The following is a 15,183-nucleotide window of genomic DNA, read 5'->3' on the forward strand; positions in this document are numbered from 1 at the left end:
CTATGATGCTTGTGATTCTAGATAGTTAGTTAGCATGGAAGAATATGGATTAAAGTTCACAAAGAATGATGTCTAGGAAGTTCTATACAATAGCATCTGACTTTCTTTTTCCAGTGAAGTAACAAAAGCAGCTTGTTTAATCTCACCAATGATGGATATGGGCAAGAATATGTGCATCATATGTATTTCTTCATACATGTAAGAGCACACATCAAAAATTATGGAGCAATGTGTATGAAAGGTGACCAATATGGAAAATTCATCTGAGCTTTGAATTCAGTGTTACCACATGTTAATGTGACTAATATTAGCTGCTCTTAAAGGCAAATTATAGCTTCCCAATGAACCAATGGGTTCCACCAAAAATTACATTTGTTAACATAATGTGTATGATCCAATTGGGACAGAATGGCTCACACAAAACAGTATCTTACCATGAATGATATTATTTGAGTAAATTGTCTCATCAAGAAGATTCACTGCATCAGAAAGTTCCCAGGCTTATAAATCACCACTATAGAATATTCTAAAAGCAAACAGGTTTGTCCCTGAGGATCAAGGGTGAATCCTGTGCAAGATGTATGAAATCTAAGCTTGTTGGGTTGTCTTATAGTGACCCTATATGGCCTTGGGATCTATTTTAGTCAATGGTCCCCTGACCCCTGAGGCTGAAATAGAGAGTTTGAATAACTAGTGATGACCTAATTGAAAGGCTGTGCTACATTGACATGCCTTGTCCAGTCTCTTTAGGGATGAAGAAACACACAGAGACAAAGCTTTGTAATTCCACTTGTTTTCACTGAAATCTGCTAACTAATGCTTCATGAGGAAGAGGGAATCGGATATTTTGAAGCCATTAATTTTGAAATAGATTATTTTGTACAAAAAGATGAGGCTTAAAAGTGATAATGTGCATTTAAAAGTTAAGCCAATCCTAGAAAGAATCTGAATACTCAAGTTTGAAAGTATTTCATCTGCTTTGTCTTTGAAGAAAGAACATCATGAGAACATTGAACTCAGAAGACAGTAATAATTTGTCATCTTGGGACAGAGAAAAAGAATCAACTAAACCACATTTAAAAAGGTGGCAAACTGAGCAATATTGTATTTGTTGTGAGGGGTTTACAAATACTGTAAAGTAGACAAAACAAATATGGCATGTTCAAAATATGTGTCACACATGGTATGCACTCACTGATAAGTGGATATTAGCCCAGAAGCTCAGAATACCCAAGATACAATCCACAAACCACAAGAAACTCAAGAAGGAAGACCAATGTGTCGATACTTCAATCTGTCTTAGAAGGGGGAACAAAATACCCATGGAAGGCATGCAGAGACAAAGTATGGAGGAGAGACTGAAGGACAATCCAGAGACTTCTCTATCTGGGAATCCTTCCCATATTCAGTCATCAAATCCAGACACTATTGTGGATGCCAGGAAGTGCTGGCTGACAGGAGTCTGATATAGCTGTCTCCTGAGAGGCTCTGACAGTGCCTGACTAATACAGAAGTGGAGGCTCACAGACATCCATTGGACTGAGCACAGGGTCCCCAGTGAAGGAGCTAAGGAGCAGAAAGGTTTGCAGCCCCTTCGGATGAACAACAATATGAACTAATTAGTACCCTCAGAGCTCCCAGCTACTAAACCACCAACCAAATAGTACACATGGTGGGGCTCATGGCTTCAGCTGCAAATGTAACAGAGGATAGCTAGTCGGTCATCAATGGGAGGAGAGGCCCTTGGTCCTGTGAGATCTTGGTCCTAGGAGAGACACTTGGTTCTATGCCCCAGTGTAGGGTTCAATGCCAGTGCCAGGAATCAGGAGAGGATGGGTTAGTGAGTAGGGGGAGTGGGGAGGGAACAGGGCTCTTTTTTTTTCCAGAGGGGAAAGGTGATATCATTGGAAATGTAAATAAAGAAAATATACAATCAAAAAATATGTCAGTTGAAAGTCTTATCACATGTGGTGATTCTCAAAAGAAACACTGGAAAGGATAGAATGAAATAAACATGACATATATGCTGGCTGTGTGACAAAACTGTTCCTAGGGAAATGATACACACAAGTCTGTGATCCCAAATAGGGATCTCAATACAGACAGAAATACAGATACCTCTGAAGTCCAAAGTGGTGAAGCATGAATTTTATTGGAGTTAATTACAGAATTATGGTTAAGAGTTGACTTACAGGAACAGAAGCAACTCAAAGACAGGGACGTCATCAACGCCCACCACAGCTTAGGTGAAAATTCACAAAACTGGTAACCTGGAACACACTGCAAAGCCTGCAGGCATCTCAACAGGCTGGGAAATGCCTCTTCTAAGGGATTCTGTGGGTTCAAACTTCTTCCAGGCAGCTTGGCTGACTTCTGCTTATCTCAGGCATCTATTAGGGTCTCAGAGTCTCCACAAATTGGCTTGTTTACTCTGGCAGAGAAAGGCCTAGAGAATCAGTTTCAGGGACTTTCTGAAGCAATTTTTTGTTGTTTATCTTCCTGTTTAAGAAGCTGCCCTGCAGGATGCAATGTCACCTTCTCAGAAAACTGTTACTTAACACTATCCAACCAGAAGCCCACCTCAATATTTTAAAAATTAAAAAATTGAGACAAATAACAATAAAGATAGTTAAATCAATCCAACCTTAGTAATTATAACTAAGTGAACTAGATGGTGTAGTTAAGTGACAAAGGGACAAAAATGTTAAAAGCTGTAGGAGCCATGGTAGAGCATTTGCTTAGCATGTGTAGGACCATGATTTCAGTCACCAGCACCCAAATTATAAATACAGACAGTCCTTACTATAATCAAATGTAAAAAGCAGGTATTCAAAAATGTTAATACTAAAAAGATTGAAAATATGGCCATGCAAATAAAATTCCAGAAAGCTGATGAGGTATAAATATAATGCAAAATAAACCTTAAGGCCAAAAGTAAATAGAAATGAATTCATGTGTTCATATTGACATTAGGTACACCTGACTAGAGAGACAGAACATAATTAAATACCTCATCCTAACATGGGGTTTCCCACTTTACCATTATAAACTTCCACATCTCTCTCTTCTCTATCCAGAGGTAGTCCTTCATCTCACCAGGACTAAAACTCCTTTCTTCCTCCCTTCCTTGTCCTCTACCTCCTGCATTTGTCTCTCATTTCCTGCCCTTTGTCCTTCTGGAACAAATATGCCTCCTTTGTGCTGAGAACCTGGTTTTGGCAGTGTGTGTGTGTGTGTGTGTGTGTGTGTGTGTGTGTGTGTGTGTGTGTGTGCATATGTGTGGGTGACTCTTTTCAGCCTCAGTCTCTTTCCTGGTTTCCTCTTACTTGTTCATGCTTTGTATCTTCTACAGTGGCTGGGAAAGAAATCTGTCCTTGCCTCCTCCACATTTAACATTTGATTTACTTAGTTCTACCACTTGAATAACTTTGATGGTGCCTTGAATTTTGTTTTCCCTTTGTTCCACAACTAACTAGTTTTTGCAGTACATTCTAAATTCCTAATAACAATGATCATGTATTCCTTTACTTTGTGTGTCTATCCTCTAGGAAAATTTATATGTTGAATATATACATAGTATATATTCAAATTTTTTCTATTGAAACAGAGACAACAATTCAATGGCTTGAAAAATCATGTTGCTAAGGTTATTATGCTTCCATTTCCAAACATGACTCTTGAGGCATATATAAAAACCATAACTACTGTTTATTGGAAACATTTTTAAATAGGGGAACTAGAAACAGGTAATTTCCAATAGAAGTAATATATATGTATATAATATATATATATATATATATATATATATATATATATATATATATATATATATAATAAAGCACTTTATAAAGGGTCTTCACAAAGTTAAAACCAAAAAGAACCCAGTCTCAATAGCATTTGTAAGTAAATTAGTCTTTAAAAAGAAGGAAGTCTGTCCACATTATGTTCCTGAAAGTGAGTAGATATTGTCTCTTAGCTGTTGTAGATTCAATCCTAAATACTGTCCCTACCTGGCTGGCTACATTAGAAGACTGATGTGGGCAGCTATATCTCCTACAGTGGACACATGCTTTTCAAAGAAGCGGTGAATAAGCTTTTGCCTCAGTGGCAAGCAATAAAACTAACTGTAGCAATCTTAATTTAGAAATAAAGTGATTTCTTTCAAAAGATGGAGACACTTGGAAAATAGACTGGAATGTGGAAAGCCTAAAGAAAAAGGTGACAGAAATAACAGCAAGTATATAACAGCACATGAATGGCTCAGTCTGTGTGGTAGTGTGGCTAATCATCCAGCTCAGCCTTTAGAGATTTCCCAAGTTTAGTGCATGTCACACAAGACTGGCATTTAAATGCTCCTTAACTGGAGGATGAAATACAGTACCCTGACCCCTGTAATAGTGAGAGTGGAGTACTTTTTCCTGCTTTTACCCTAAAAAAAATCAAGACACTAACTCGAAGGACCTGTAAATTACTATAAGGTGACAAGGAGAAATACGTCCATCCCAGGCTTGTTGCCCACAGGTGGTGTCAATGAGACTTTCACCTCCCTCCAAACCTTCAATTGAGGTAGATCAGTAAAGGATAATGGTGGTTAAGAATGGTGCTTGTAAAGCAATACTGTAACAAGTGCTGATAATATGAAGTGCTCCCTCATCAGATATAATGGGAACATTGCAAATGTTCAAGTTAGGATGGAAGAACTAATGTTTAGTCTCTGGTAACTCATTAAAAACTTTTACCATCAATATATCACATTCATCCAGTATTAAATAGAACTGTGTACCTTTTGGATGTGGAAGTTTAACAACATTATCTTTTTAAAGAGATTGTTAAATAAAAGGAGCCATCTGGTGAGGTTCTGTGATGAGTTTAGGTTTCCCAGATATGCATGTAAAAATCAGGGCTGCATTGTGAGCAGGCTGGAGGCAGTCAAAGATCTAAACTCTAGTTTTTAAACATTTGGTACTCAACTTCCTGCAAGAGGATGAAGCAATGAAAACATGTGTGTGTGTGCATGCGTGTGTGTGTGTGTGCACGTGTGAGTGCGTGCATGCAGGCATGCATGCACATGCTCCATCTCATGTGTGTGGATGTCAGAGGATATACATGGGATTTGGGTATGTATCTTCCATCTTGTACGATAGAAAGCCTCATCCTAGGGCCCCATGAGGCTCCTGGAATTCATTGGTCTTGGGCTTCTCTCTCATCAAAGGGACACTGGAATTATAGACACAGTCTATATGTTTAACTCTAGGTAAGTTCCTGGGATTTTATGTTGGGTCCTCGTGTTCACATGACAAATGCTTTACTCACTGTGCTGAGTTTCTAGCCCAAGGAAACCTTTCCTAATTTTCTTTCCTCCCATTAAACATTATCTGAGATATTTCATATGCTGAATCCAGAAACCTTTAATGTGAGAAAATTGTGTCACTGGAATGAACAGCATAGATGAGAAGGAATCTCATCAGAGACCCAAATCGGTTTTATATTTGGATAATATATGATAAAACAAGCAAGGGACTATCAAGAGGAGTGTGTACACTGTGCTAGGTTAGTGAGCATCTCCGTACGATTAGGAATCACACTAATATTTTTGAGGAACCATACTAGTAAGACATGGGATCCTCAGTAAATTCAGATTCTGCTCCCAGAACTATGATTAGGGTTGGTTGTATGTACAGTAGAAAATTTGCCTGACTAGATTGGTGTCACAATAATTATGCAAGTACAAGGAACTTGATTCTCAAACATCTTATAGCAACTGATGCTGGTGAAATTATATGCTTCTTTACTTCAGGTAGAGACATGATATATTTCAGATATATTCTCAGATCATTTGTTTCATCAATTTTTACCTTTATTCCATCTTAGAAAACTTTATGTAAAATGTATAGCAAAATAATTTCTTGTGATTTGGTATAAATATAAACACCTTTCTTGTGCATTTTGATTAATTCATTATAAACTTGATTCAACGACAGCAATTAATTGTTGACAGTCAAGTCTCCTTGGGCGAAGAAATTATTTTCCAAGGTTTCTGAATTAATGTCTCTAAATACATCTTTCATATTTCAAGGAAGTTAAACATGGTTGAATATGTTAACAGTTTTAATATAAATACTTTACAAACTGACCCGTAAAAGCTTGCAGCAGATTTCAGTATAATTTAGAAAGATAATGTGTCCAAAAGAAAATGAGCTCCGTGCGTATAAAATAAAATCACGAAGCTCTCGTGGCCAGCCCCGTAGCTTCCAAAGGCAAAATTAAAACTCAGAATATTTAGTTTGGGGCTAAGGAGGTAAAGCCAGATGAGCTAGGTTTGATCTTTGGGACCCACAGGACAGGGGGATACTGACTTCTACTAGTGAAGCTAGATAGATTTAAGACCTCAAGCAAAGCTACTGCAAACATCGAGAACGGCAACATTACTTAAGCAGATGACACAGTCAAAATACTCTAGAAGCCATGACAAATAAGGAATTCGCCCGGCGGTGGTGGCACACGCCTTTAATCCCAGCACTTGGGAGGCAGAGGCAGGAGGATTTCTGAGTTCAAGGCCAGCCTGGTCTGCAAAGTGAGTTCCAGGACAGCCAGGACTACATAGAGAAACCCTGTCTCGCAAAACCAAAACCAAACCAAACCAAAACAAAACAAGGAACTCATTACACACTTGAAGATTGGGTCAAGTATTGACAGCCATGAAGGGGAAACGAATTCCACAAGAAGACAGAGTCAACTCACCTAGACCCTTTGGAAGCTCTCAGAGACTGAGCTACTAAAGAGCATACTCAGGTTGGACCGAGGCCTTGGGCACATCTGTAGCTCAGTCACCATGTGAGTGCCTCAACAACTGGAGCAGGGGCTGTTCCTAAAGCTGTACAGTAACCCTGGAAACATTCTCTAACAGGGCTGCCTTGTCTGGTCTCAGTGATTTACAAGGGTGAGGGGGGATACCCAGTAGGACTCTACCCTCTCAGAAGAGAGAGCTTAGGGGTTCAGGGGAGTGACTCTGCGAGTGGGGCGATGAACAGGGAGCAGCGTTTGGGATTTAAATTATAAGAAAAAAAAAAAGAGACCCATCCCATGGACAAGAACCTATCCCCGACACTACTGATGATACTGTTATGCTTTCTGGCAGGAACCTAGCATAACTGTCCTCTGAGAGGCTCCACCCAGCAGCCAATGGAAAGAAGTTCAGGTACTCACAGCCAAACATTAGATGCAGCTGGAGAGTCTTAAGGGAGACTCGGGGGAAGGATTCAGCAACTTGTGGACAGTGACTCCACAGGAAGACCAACAGAGTCAACTAACCTGGACCCTTTGGCGCTCCCAGAGACTGAACCAACTATCGGAAGAGCAAACAAAGGCTGGACCTAGGACCCCCGCACATATGTAGCAGATGTACAGTTTGATCTTGATCGTCATGGGGATTCTCCAACAACTGGAGCAGGGGCTGTTCCCGAATCTATTGCCTGCCTGTGGATGCTGTTTTCCCAAATGGGCTTTCTTGTCTGTCCTCAGTGTGAGAGGATGCACCTGGTTCGGCAGTGACTTGATGTGAAACGGGAGGATAGGGGAGAAAAGAAGAGAAGGGGAAGGAGGAAAGGAGGAGATTGGGGCTGATATTGGGATATAAAGTGAATAAATAAATAAATAGATTTTTTTAAGTTAAAAAAGAATGAAGGGAATATGCTCACTTTTCTTTATAGGTAACATAGAACAGATGCAGGTGAATCCACACCTTTAATACTTATAGAAGACACCACCTAACATTTATAATCACTAAAAAATACCTCTGAAAACCAAAAGTTGAAACCTTCTCAGCATGACAAATGCTGGAAATGTTCAACAGTTCCAAGAAATGAAGAAGTCCTAAGGGCAAATGGGCAGTGACTCTGGACAACCTCAGGTCTCTTTATCAAGTCTCTTTGATAACAGAGAGTGAGAAACAACTTTTTAAGCTGGAAAAAAGAAGTCCATTAATGTTTCTTCCAACTTAAAACGTTATGACTGAGAAATATGAATATAATTTTGATGTTTTTAATTGGGTATTTTATTTAGTTACATTTTAAATGTTTCCCCCCTTTTCTGGTTTCCTCTCCACAAACATCCTATTCCCTCCCCCTCTCCCTGCTTCTATGAGGGTGCTCCTCCACCCACCCACTCACTCCTGTCTCACTACCCTAGAATTCAATGCTGGGGCATCGAGCCTCCACAGGACCAAGAGCCTCCCTTCCAATTGTTGCCAGATAAGGCCATTCTCTGCTATAGATACGCAGCTGGAACCATGGGTCCCTATATGTGTGCTCTTTGGTTGGTGGTTTAGTTGCTGAGAGCTCTGGAGGGTCTAGTTGGTTCATATTGTTATTCTTCCTATGGGGATGCAACCCCTTCACCTCCTTCCTTCTCCAAACTCCTCCATTGGGGTCTCTGTGCTCAGGCAGATGGTTGGTTCTGAGTATCTGCATCTGTATTGGTCAAGCTCTGGCACAGCCTCTCAGGGAACAGCTGTACCAGGCTCCTCTCAGCAAACACTTCCTGGCATCAGCAATAGTGTTTGGGTTTGGTGTCTGCAGATGGGATGAATCCCTAGGTGGGACAGTCTCTAGATGGACTTTCTCAACAACTTTAATGTTAGAGTTAACAGTTTATTATATTAAAGAAAACTTCATATGAGAATATAGGTGATGCATGTGTGTAGGTTTATGGAAAAGCATCCTGTGTAACTGCATTTCTAACTTGGGCCATGTATAACAATTGTTTGTTGATAGAGCAATTTACATTCCTGCTGACTAAGTATTACTAACTATAAGCATTTATTAGCTGTGATTTCCTACTGCCTAACGGTAGCAGATGTCCTCACATGAAGCATGTGAGTGGGCCAGCTATTTTTAAAGTCGTGTATATTTTGCAAAGTTCTTATTTGAAATGCAACTAGGAACACAGCAGTGGATTTGAGATATTTTATTTTAAAGTCAAAGAAATTTCCATATATTCTGTGGCAAATTAACACCACCATATAACATCTTGAATGCAGTATTGATTACATCACTGGGCACTGTCTCCTACCCGACATGTAAGTTACAGACTTCAGTATCTTATCAGGCTGGTAATTGAATTTCAATTCTCTTAGGGAAACCATGCCTGGATTAATTGAGTCATTATATTTAAAGTTGGTAATAAACAATAACAGCAAAAATTTTTCTTTTCAAGTGCTTTTATTGCCTTTAACCATATTGAATTATTAAACTACCAAAATCAATACCACTCACTAATTTTTAATAATGAGCTCAATGACTTAAAAGTAAACAGCGTCAAGAATGGATTTTCCCTTTGAAGACTACCACATATTGTCTCATATGCATGATGCAAAGTAACATTGTGTCTGTTTTTGATCATTTGAATATTACTGTTAACTAATTTTTCTGCTCAAACTCATACAAGTTCAACAATGGTTGATGAGTTATAATACCACAGCCAATAAATTCTGACTTAATTTCATAAACATAGTTATTTAAACTAAATTGGATTCTCCATCAATTGAGGCAAATCGATTTTTAAATGCCACAATATTGAGTTTCAATAGTTTTGCTTTATATTTATATTGGTTTATGCTTGCAGGATCTAAATAAAGAATTTCTGTGGGAAACTGCTAAAGCAGACTTACCATTAATAGTAATATAGATGAAATATGTACTACAAAGAAAAATATTTATCAGAATTGGTATGTAACAAAAATATGTAGAAGCATGGAGTACAGAGAAAAGGTTTATGAGTCAGGAGCCTTCACTATACTTCCAACTCTGCCATTGGTAATTCTCATGAGTGGAAACTAGTTATTTAATTTACTGAAGCTCTGTTCACATCTTGATAAAGCAGAATTCTTATAAAGCCCAAGAGTTAGGGTATCACTACTGTCTTTTAAAGTGAAAATATTTTATATGTATATGATTTTTTATTGCCATTCATTTATCTCTTCTGTGAATTCAATTTATATATATATATATATATATATATATATATATATACCTGCTCTGAATTTATTTCTAAATTATTCATAGACTATTTATAAATAGTTTTAATACTTATTAAAGATTTTATCTACCTTGCCTCAGGGATTTTCTATCTTTATAAATAAGGTTCAGGAAAGTGATCTTTTAGATAGAAAAATGTGAAAGGAAGATCCCAGATTAGACAAAATACTTTCTGGGTGTGAAACTACAATATTGAACTGGGCAGGGACTTCTGTAGTAATGGTTTCTTGGCTTAATCAATGTATGCATAAACATTAGTCAAGGGATATACACATAAAACATATACAGTATTAGGATAAGAATGTCAATGAAATACTACAGAAAAATTACTTATCATTTTCTTATTTTAAAAATAGGATAAAGAAGAGTGTGTGCAAGGGAGATGGACAAACCTTGCTTTGAGGTGTTAGGCATGGCTAAATGGTTCATTCAAGTTCATTCCTTCACCCACTCATTCATAAAACCATATGTTGTCTGTGATCCAGCTCCTTCTCATGTGCTGGCTCTTCAAGGGTGTGAAGGATGTTTTGAAATCATTTTGATCATAGGAGAGAAGCATGTTTGTAAAGAGTTATTTCAACAGTGTTCTAAGTGTCACAGTGAGAAGTTATCTAAGCTTTACAGAACAATTACAGTAATGAGAAATGTTGGTTTGCCTTCCTAGAAAAAGGACAATTAGGAGCCAAGACTAACTGGTCACTTTTATATAAGATTTTCTATTTCTCTGTTTTCTCAATTTATTTTTCCAGTGAAAGATATTTTTTTACAAAGTCCTTATATTGGTTTGAAAATTCTGATATATATTGGTTTCTTAATATATGTTACATATTCTATAAATACTTAATATGTATAAAATATTCTATATATAATATATAACAGAGAAAGAGCGAGGGGGGACAGAAAGGGAGAGTAAATCTCAAGCCATTAAGATCCTTCTGAGTCTACCTTCCCAGTGTGATTACAGATGTTTTCTGTCACATCAAGCTAAAGAAATCTGAAACAAGTCTTTATGCTTTAATGTCAGGTATTTTCTCTGTTCAGCTGTCTCCTTCACTGTCTAATAATTGTTGTTGTGAGTACAGAAAAGGTTTCTCTTCTAACCAGGTTCTACTTCATAACACCATTTATTCATTTGAAACTGTTACAACATCCATTATTTCCTTTACCAAACCCTACAAAGGTTCTTCTAAGTCCACTAGGCATCAACAGTGTTCTCTCGAATCCTATCTTATCAGGAATCTTGTAAACTCAGGTGAACCGGAACCCCCACCTACAACATCTGGCCAGTCATAGAATCCATCAGTCTTATTTTCCCTCAGTAAAGATCTTATACCATACATTACAAGAATTTCCTTGCAGTCGTCTTAACTTTTAAGTTTTCTAATACTGTCAAATTCCTAGCCACATCCTGCTTGGTTACAATCTTAAGTTGTTTTAACAGAAGTAGAATTTACTATCTTCCCTTTGCTACTAATTTCATTCTAATAATATAAGCACATAGTGTTTGTTCAGAATAAACTCTGCCTAAATAGTTTTTGGAAAACATTTAATAAATACATGCAAAAGAAAGTGTCTGAGAATGCTATGCATCTTATCATTTATAGTCTCCTAAGCTCTCCTGTTACTCTGCTGGGACATGGGTAGGATGAGGACCACACTCGGGAAATGAGAATGCTGTGCATCTTATAATATGTAGTCTCCTAAGCTCTCCTGTTACTCTGCTGCAACATGGGTAGGTTGAGGACCACACTCGGGAAATTTTCAGCCTTGGGCTATTCTCTGTTGTTTATCTCTCGGCAACCAACAGTCTTCATTGAACTGAAAGGTTTGTGTTATGTAACATCAAAATCAATCCACTGGGTATTTTGAAACTGGAGATGATAAAGAATATATTTTTTATTAGATATATTCTTTATTTACATGTCATATGATTTCTCCTTTCTCAGTTTCCCCTCCCCCCCCAAAAAAACTCAAAAACAACAAGAACAAGCCCCTGTTCCCTGCCCCCCCTTCTCACTACCCCACCCTCTCCTGCTTACTGGCCCTGGCATTCACCTACACTGGGGCACAGAACCTTCACAGGGCCAAGGGCCTCTCCTCCCATTGATGACTGACTTGGCCATCCTCTACTATACACATGCTGCCAGAGCCATCAGTCCCACCATGTGTTCTACTTGGTTGGTGGTTTAGTCCCTGGGAGCTCTGAGGGTACTAGTTAGTTCATATTGTTGTTCGTCCTAAGGGGCTACAAACCCTTCAGCTACTTTGGTCCTTTCTCTAACTCCTTCATTGGGGACCCTGTACTCAGTTCAATGGATGGCTGTGAGCCTCTACATCTGTATTAGTCAGGTACTGTCAGAGCCTCTCAGGAGACAGCTATATCGGGCTGGAGTGCCCTTCCTTCAGTCTCTGCTCCATAGTTAGTCTCTGCAACTCCTTCCATGGGTATTTTGTTCCCCCTTTTAAGAAGGAATGAAGTGTCCACATTTTGGTCTTCCTTCTTGAGTTTCTTGTGGTTTGTGGATTGTATTTCGAGTATTCCAAACTTCTGGGCTAATAAATACTTATCAGAGAGTGCATACCATGTGTGTTCTTTTGTGATTGGGTTACCTCACTCAGGATGATATTCTCCAGATCCATCCATTTCCCTAAGAAATTCATAAATTCATTGTTTTTAACAGCTGAGTAGTACTCCATTGTGTAGATGTGATGGTGAAGTATATTAAATCAAGTAATGGATTTGGATCCTAATTCAAGTTCTTCCTCAAAATTATTTCTTGATTTTAGTTCTGTGAGCTTTTAAAAAAATATTACAGCAGTCTATTTTCTATAATAATATTTATATATCTATGTTTTATAATGCAACTTTAATTCTTATTTCAAAATATAAATCAAATTTTGCATTTAAAGAGTTTCAGTCTAGAGGCATGCAGATTTCTGAGTTCGAGGCCAGCCTGGTCTACAAAGTGAGTTCCAGGACAGCCAAGGCCATACAGAAAAACCCTGTCCAGTAAGCAGCAGGAGGGGGTGGGATGGTGAGCAAGGGGAGGGGAGAGGGAACAGGGAATTGTTTTAGTTTTTGCTTTTGTCTTTCTTTTTTCTTTTTTTTGGAGGGGAACCTGGGAAAGGAAATATTGTAAATAAGAAAACATCTAATAAAAAAAGAATTTTAGTCTTATTGCTTATCAAGAACAATTACTTTAAATCAATTTTTCTTATTTTTGGCCAATTTGTCTCTCTGTAACACTGTATACTAAACAATGGTATAAATAATTTGCTTTGTATTAAAATATTTAAGCTAATATTTACTATGGTAGTGCTATATTGGATTTCTATTGAACTGTTAATATTTTCTGTAGTAGTAGGGATGGAACATAGGATTGCACACATGCTGGGCAATTGTTCTTCCACTGAGCTATGCCCAAACTCAACCTTATGAACTGACTGGTGAGTCAACGATGAGATATGTCATGCAGATGTTCTCCATCTATCTGTCTAAATTCTTTTTTGTGATTTAGTGAATTAATGGTTTAAAATGAGCATCATTTTCTGTTTGATGAACCTTTGGGGTGTTTACACATTACCTCATGAATTTTTTAAATATTTCTATAAATACTTAAGCCACATTGAGAACATTACAACTGGTAGATTGTAGAGGAGGCTTGGATGGTACAGTGTAACTATAGACTTGGTCTCTCAATAGACCTTGTCAGCAAAGAAAGAGGCTATGTCTAAATGATAGAATGAATAAATGGTTTATTTTAGACAATTTTAGGATACGTATTCATCTCTGTATATATATATATATATATATATATCATATACATTTGTATGTATATATGCATATATCATTTATATCAGTAGTATATTATGAGTATAAAAAAGTAATACACATATAATATATAATACTATATAAAAATATAGTATATTTTTAATGATCTATTTTCTTTCCTGGGCTCAGAAATAGTCTTAAACATCTTTGCTACATTATGTCAAGCATGCGTTTCTAATGTGTGATGATGTTATCATAAACTATAATTTACTTAGCCATTTGCTGCTTTTTCTAATTTTTGACATCATAAAAAATGAATTCATGCATGCTTAGATTACTTTTTTCTTTCAGATATATTTTTAGAAAAGGAATTTTTGGACCAACAAATTTAAGAATCATCTCTGACAAGTCACTTGACTCTTGAGCACAGTAAAAACTCTGGTAAATTTTGGTAATCTATTCCCTTGTCTAACCTACCCTACCCCATCCCCACACCCCAATCCACATTGTACATTTAAGGTATTATCCTCTATTTAAAAAGGGGGTATGAGGACAATATGAGTTGAGTAATTTTACATGAAAGAGATTTCTTCTCTGATATAATTTAGCTCCATAGTTAGTTGACTTCTAGTTTAAAAAAAAGCAAAGAAGGGAGAAGGAAGGAAGGGAGAAAGGAAGGAAAATGGGGAGGAAGGAAGGAAGGAAGGAAGGAGGGAAGGAAGGAAGGAAGGAGGGAAGGAAGGAAGGGAAGAAGGAAGGAAAAGAAAAATTCTTCTGGGCATGTCTGACTTAATCTAGTGAGAAATTTAAAATGAGCCCTCAAGGCTTCCAGTGACTCTGGAGTGGGACAAAAGCTTGACTGACAGATGTACTATCTTTGTTTGCAAGTTCTTGAGAGATTGGACCCAAGGCTTTGTGAACCTATACTACTGAGCTACATCCTTCAGTACATATGGATATGTGCATATGTTAATATATAAATAATAATAAACTTTAAAGGAGTGTATTTATTGACCTAAATCTTCCAGTATATCTGTTCAGCAGATGTCCATTCTGAATTTGTCTGTTGTAAAAGCTGAGGAGAACTTAGAGAGCAAGAGAAAGGAAACAAAAGAAATTCTGAGAAACAGCAGAATCTTCTAGTACATAGCTCTGTAAAACATATCTTCTAATTTTATTAAAAGCCAAAGTTTTAAGTTACTAATCTAAAATCACTGCATTTTAGGCAAACATAGACTCCCAGACTGAGTAGACAGAACTCAAGTTCAATTTTAGATAATAGGCCTAGAGTAGTCTCATGTCCTAAAATTTAAAAGATACTGATAGTTGTAAATTTCAAATAATTATTTTTATAAGGTGTAGCTTTATGGTTGTTAC

The sequence above is a fragment of the Mastomys coucha genome, unplaced genomic scaffold, assembly GCF_008632895.1.
Source record: "Mastomys coucha isolate ucsf_1 unplaced genomic scaffold, UCSF_Mcou_1 pScaffold17, whole genome shotgun sequence".
Lineage (NCBI taxonomy): Eukaryota > Metazoa > Chordata > Mammalia > Rodentia > Muridae > Mastomys > Mastomys coucha.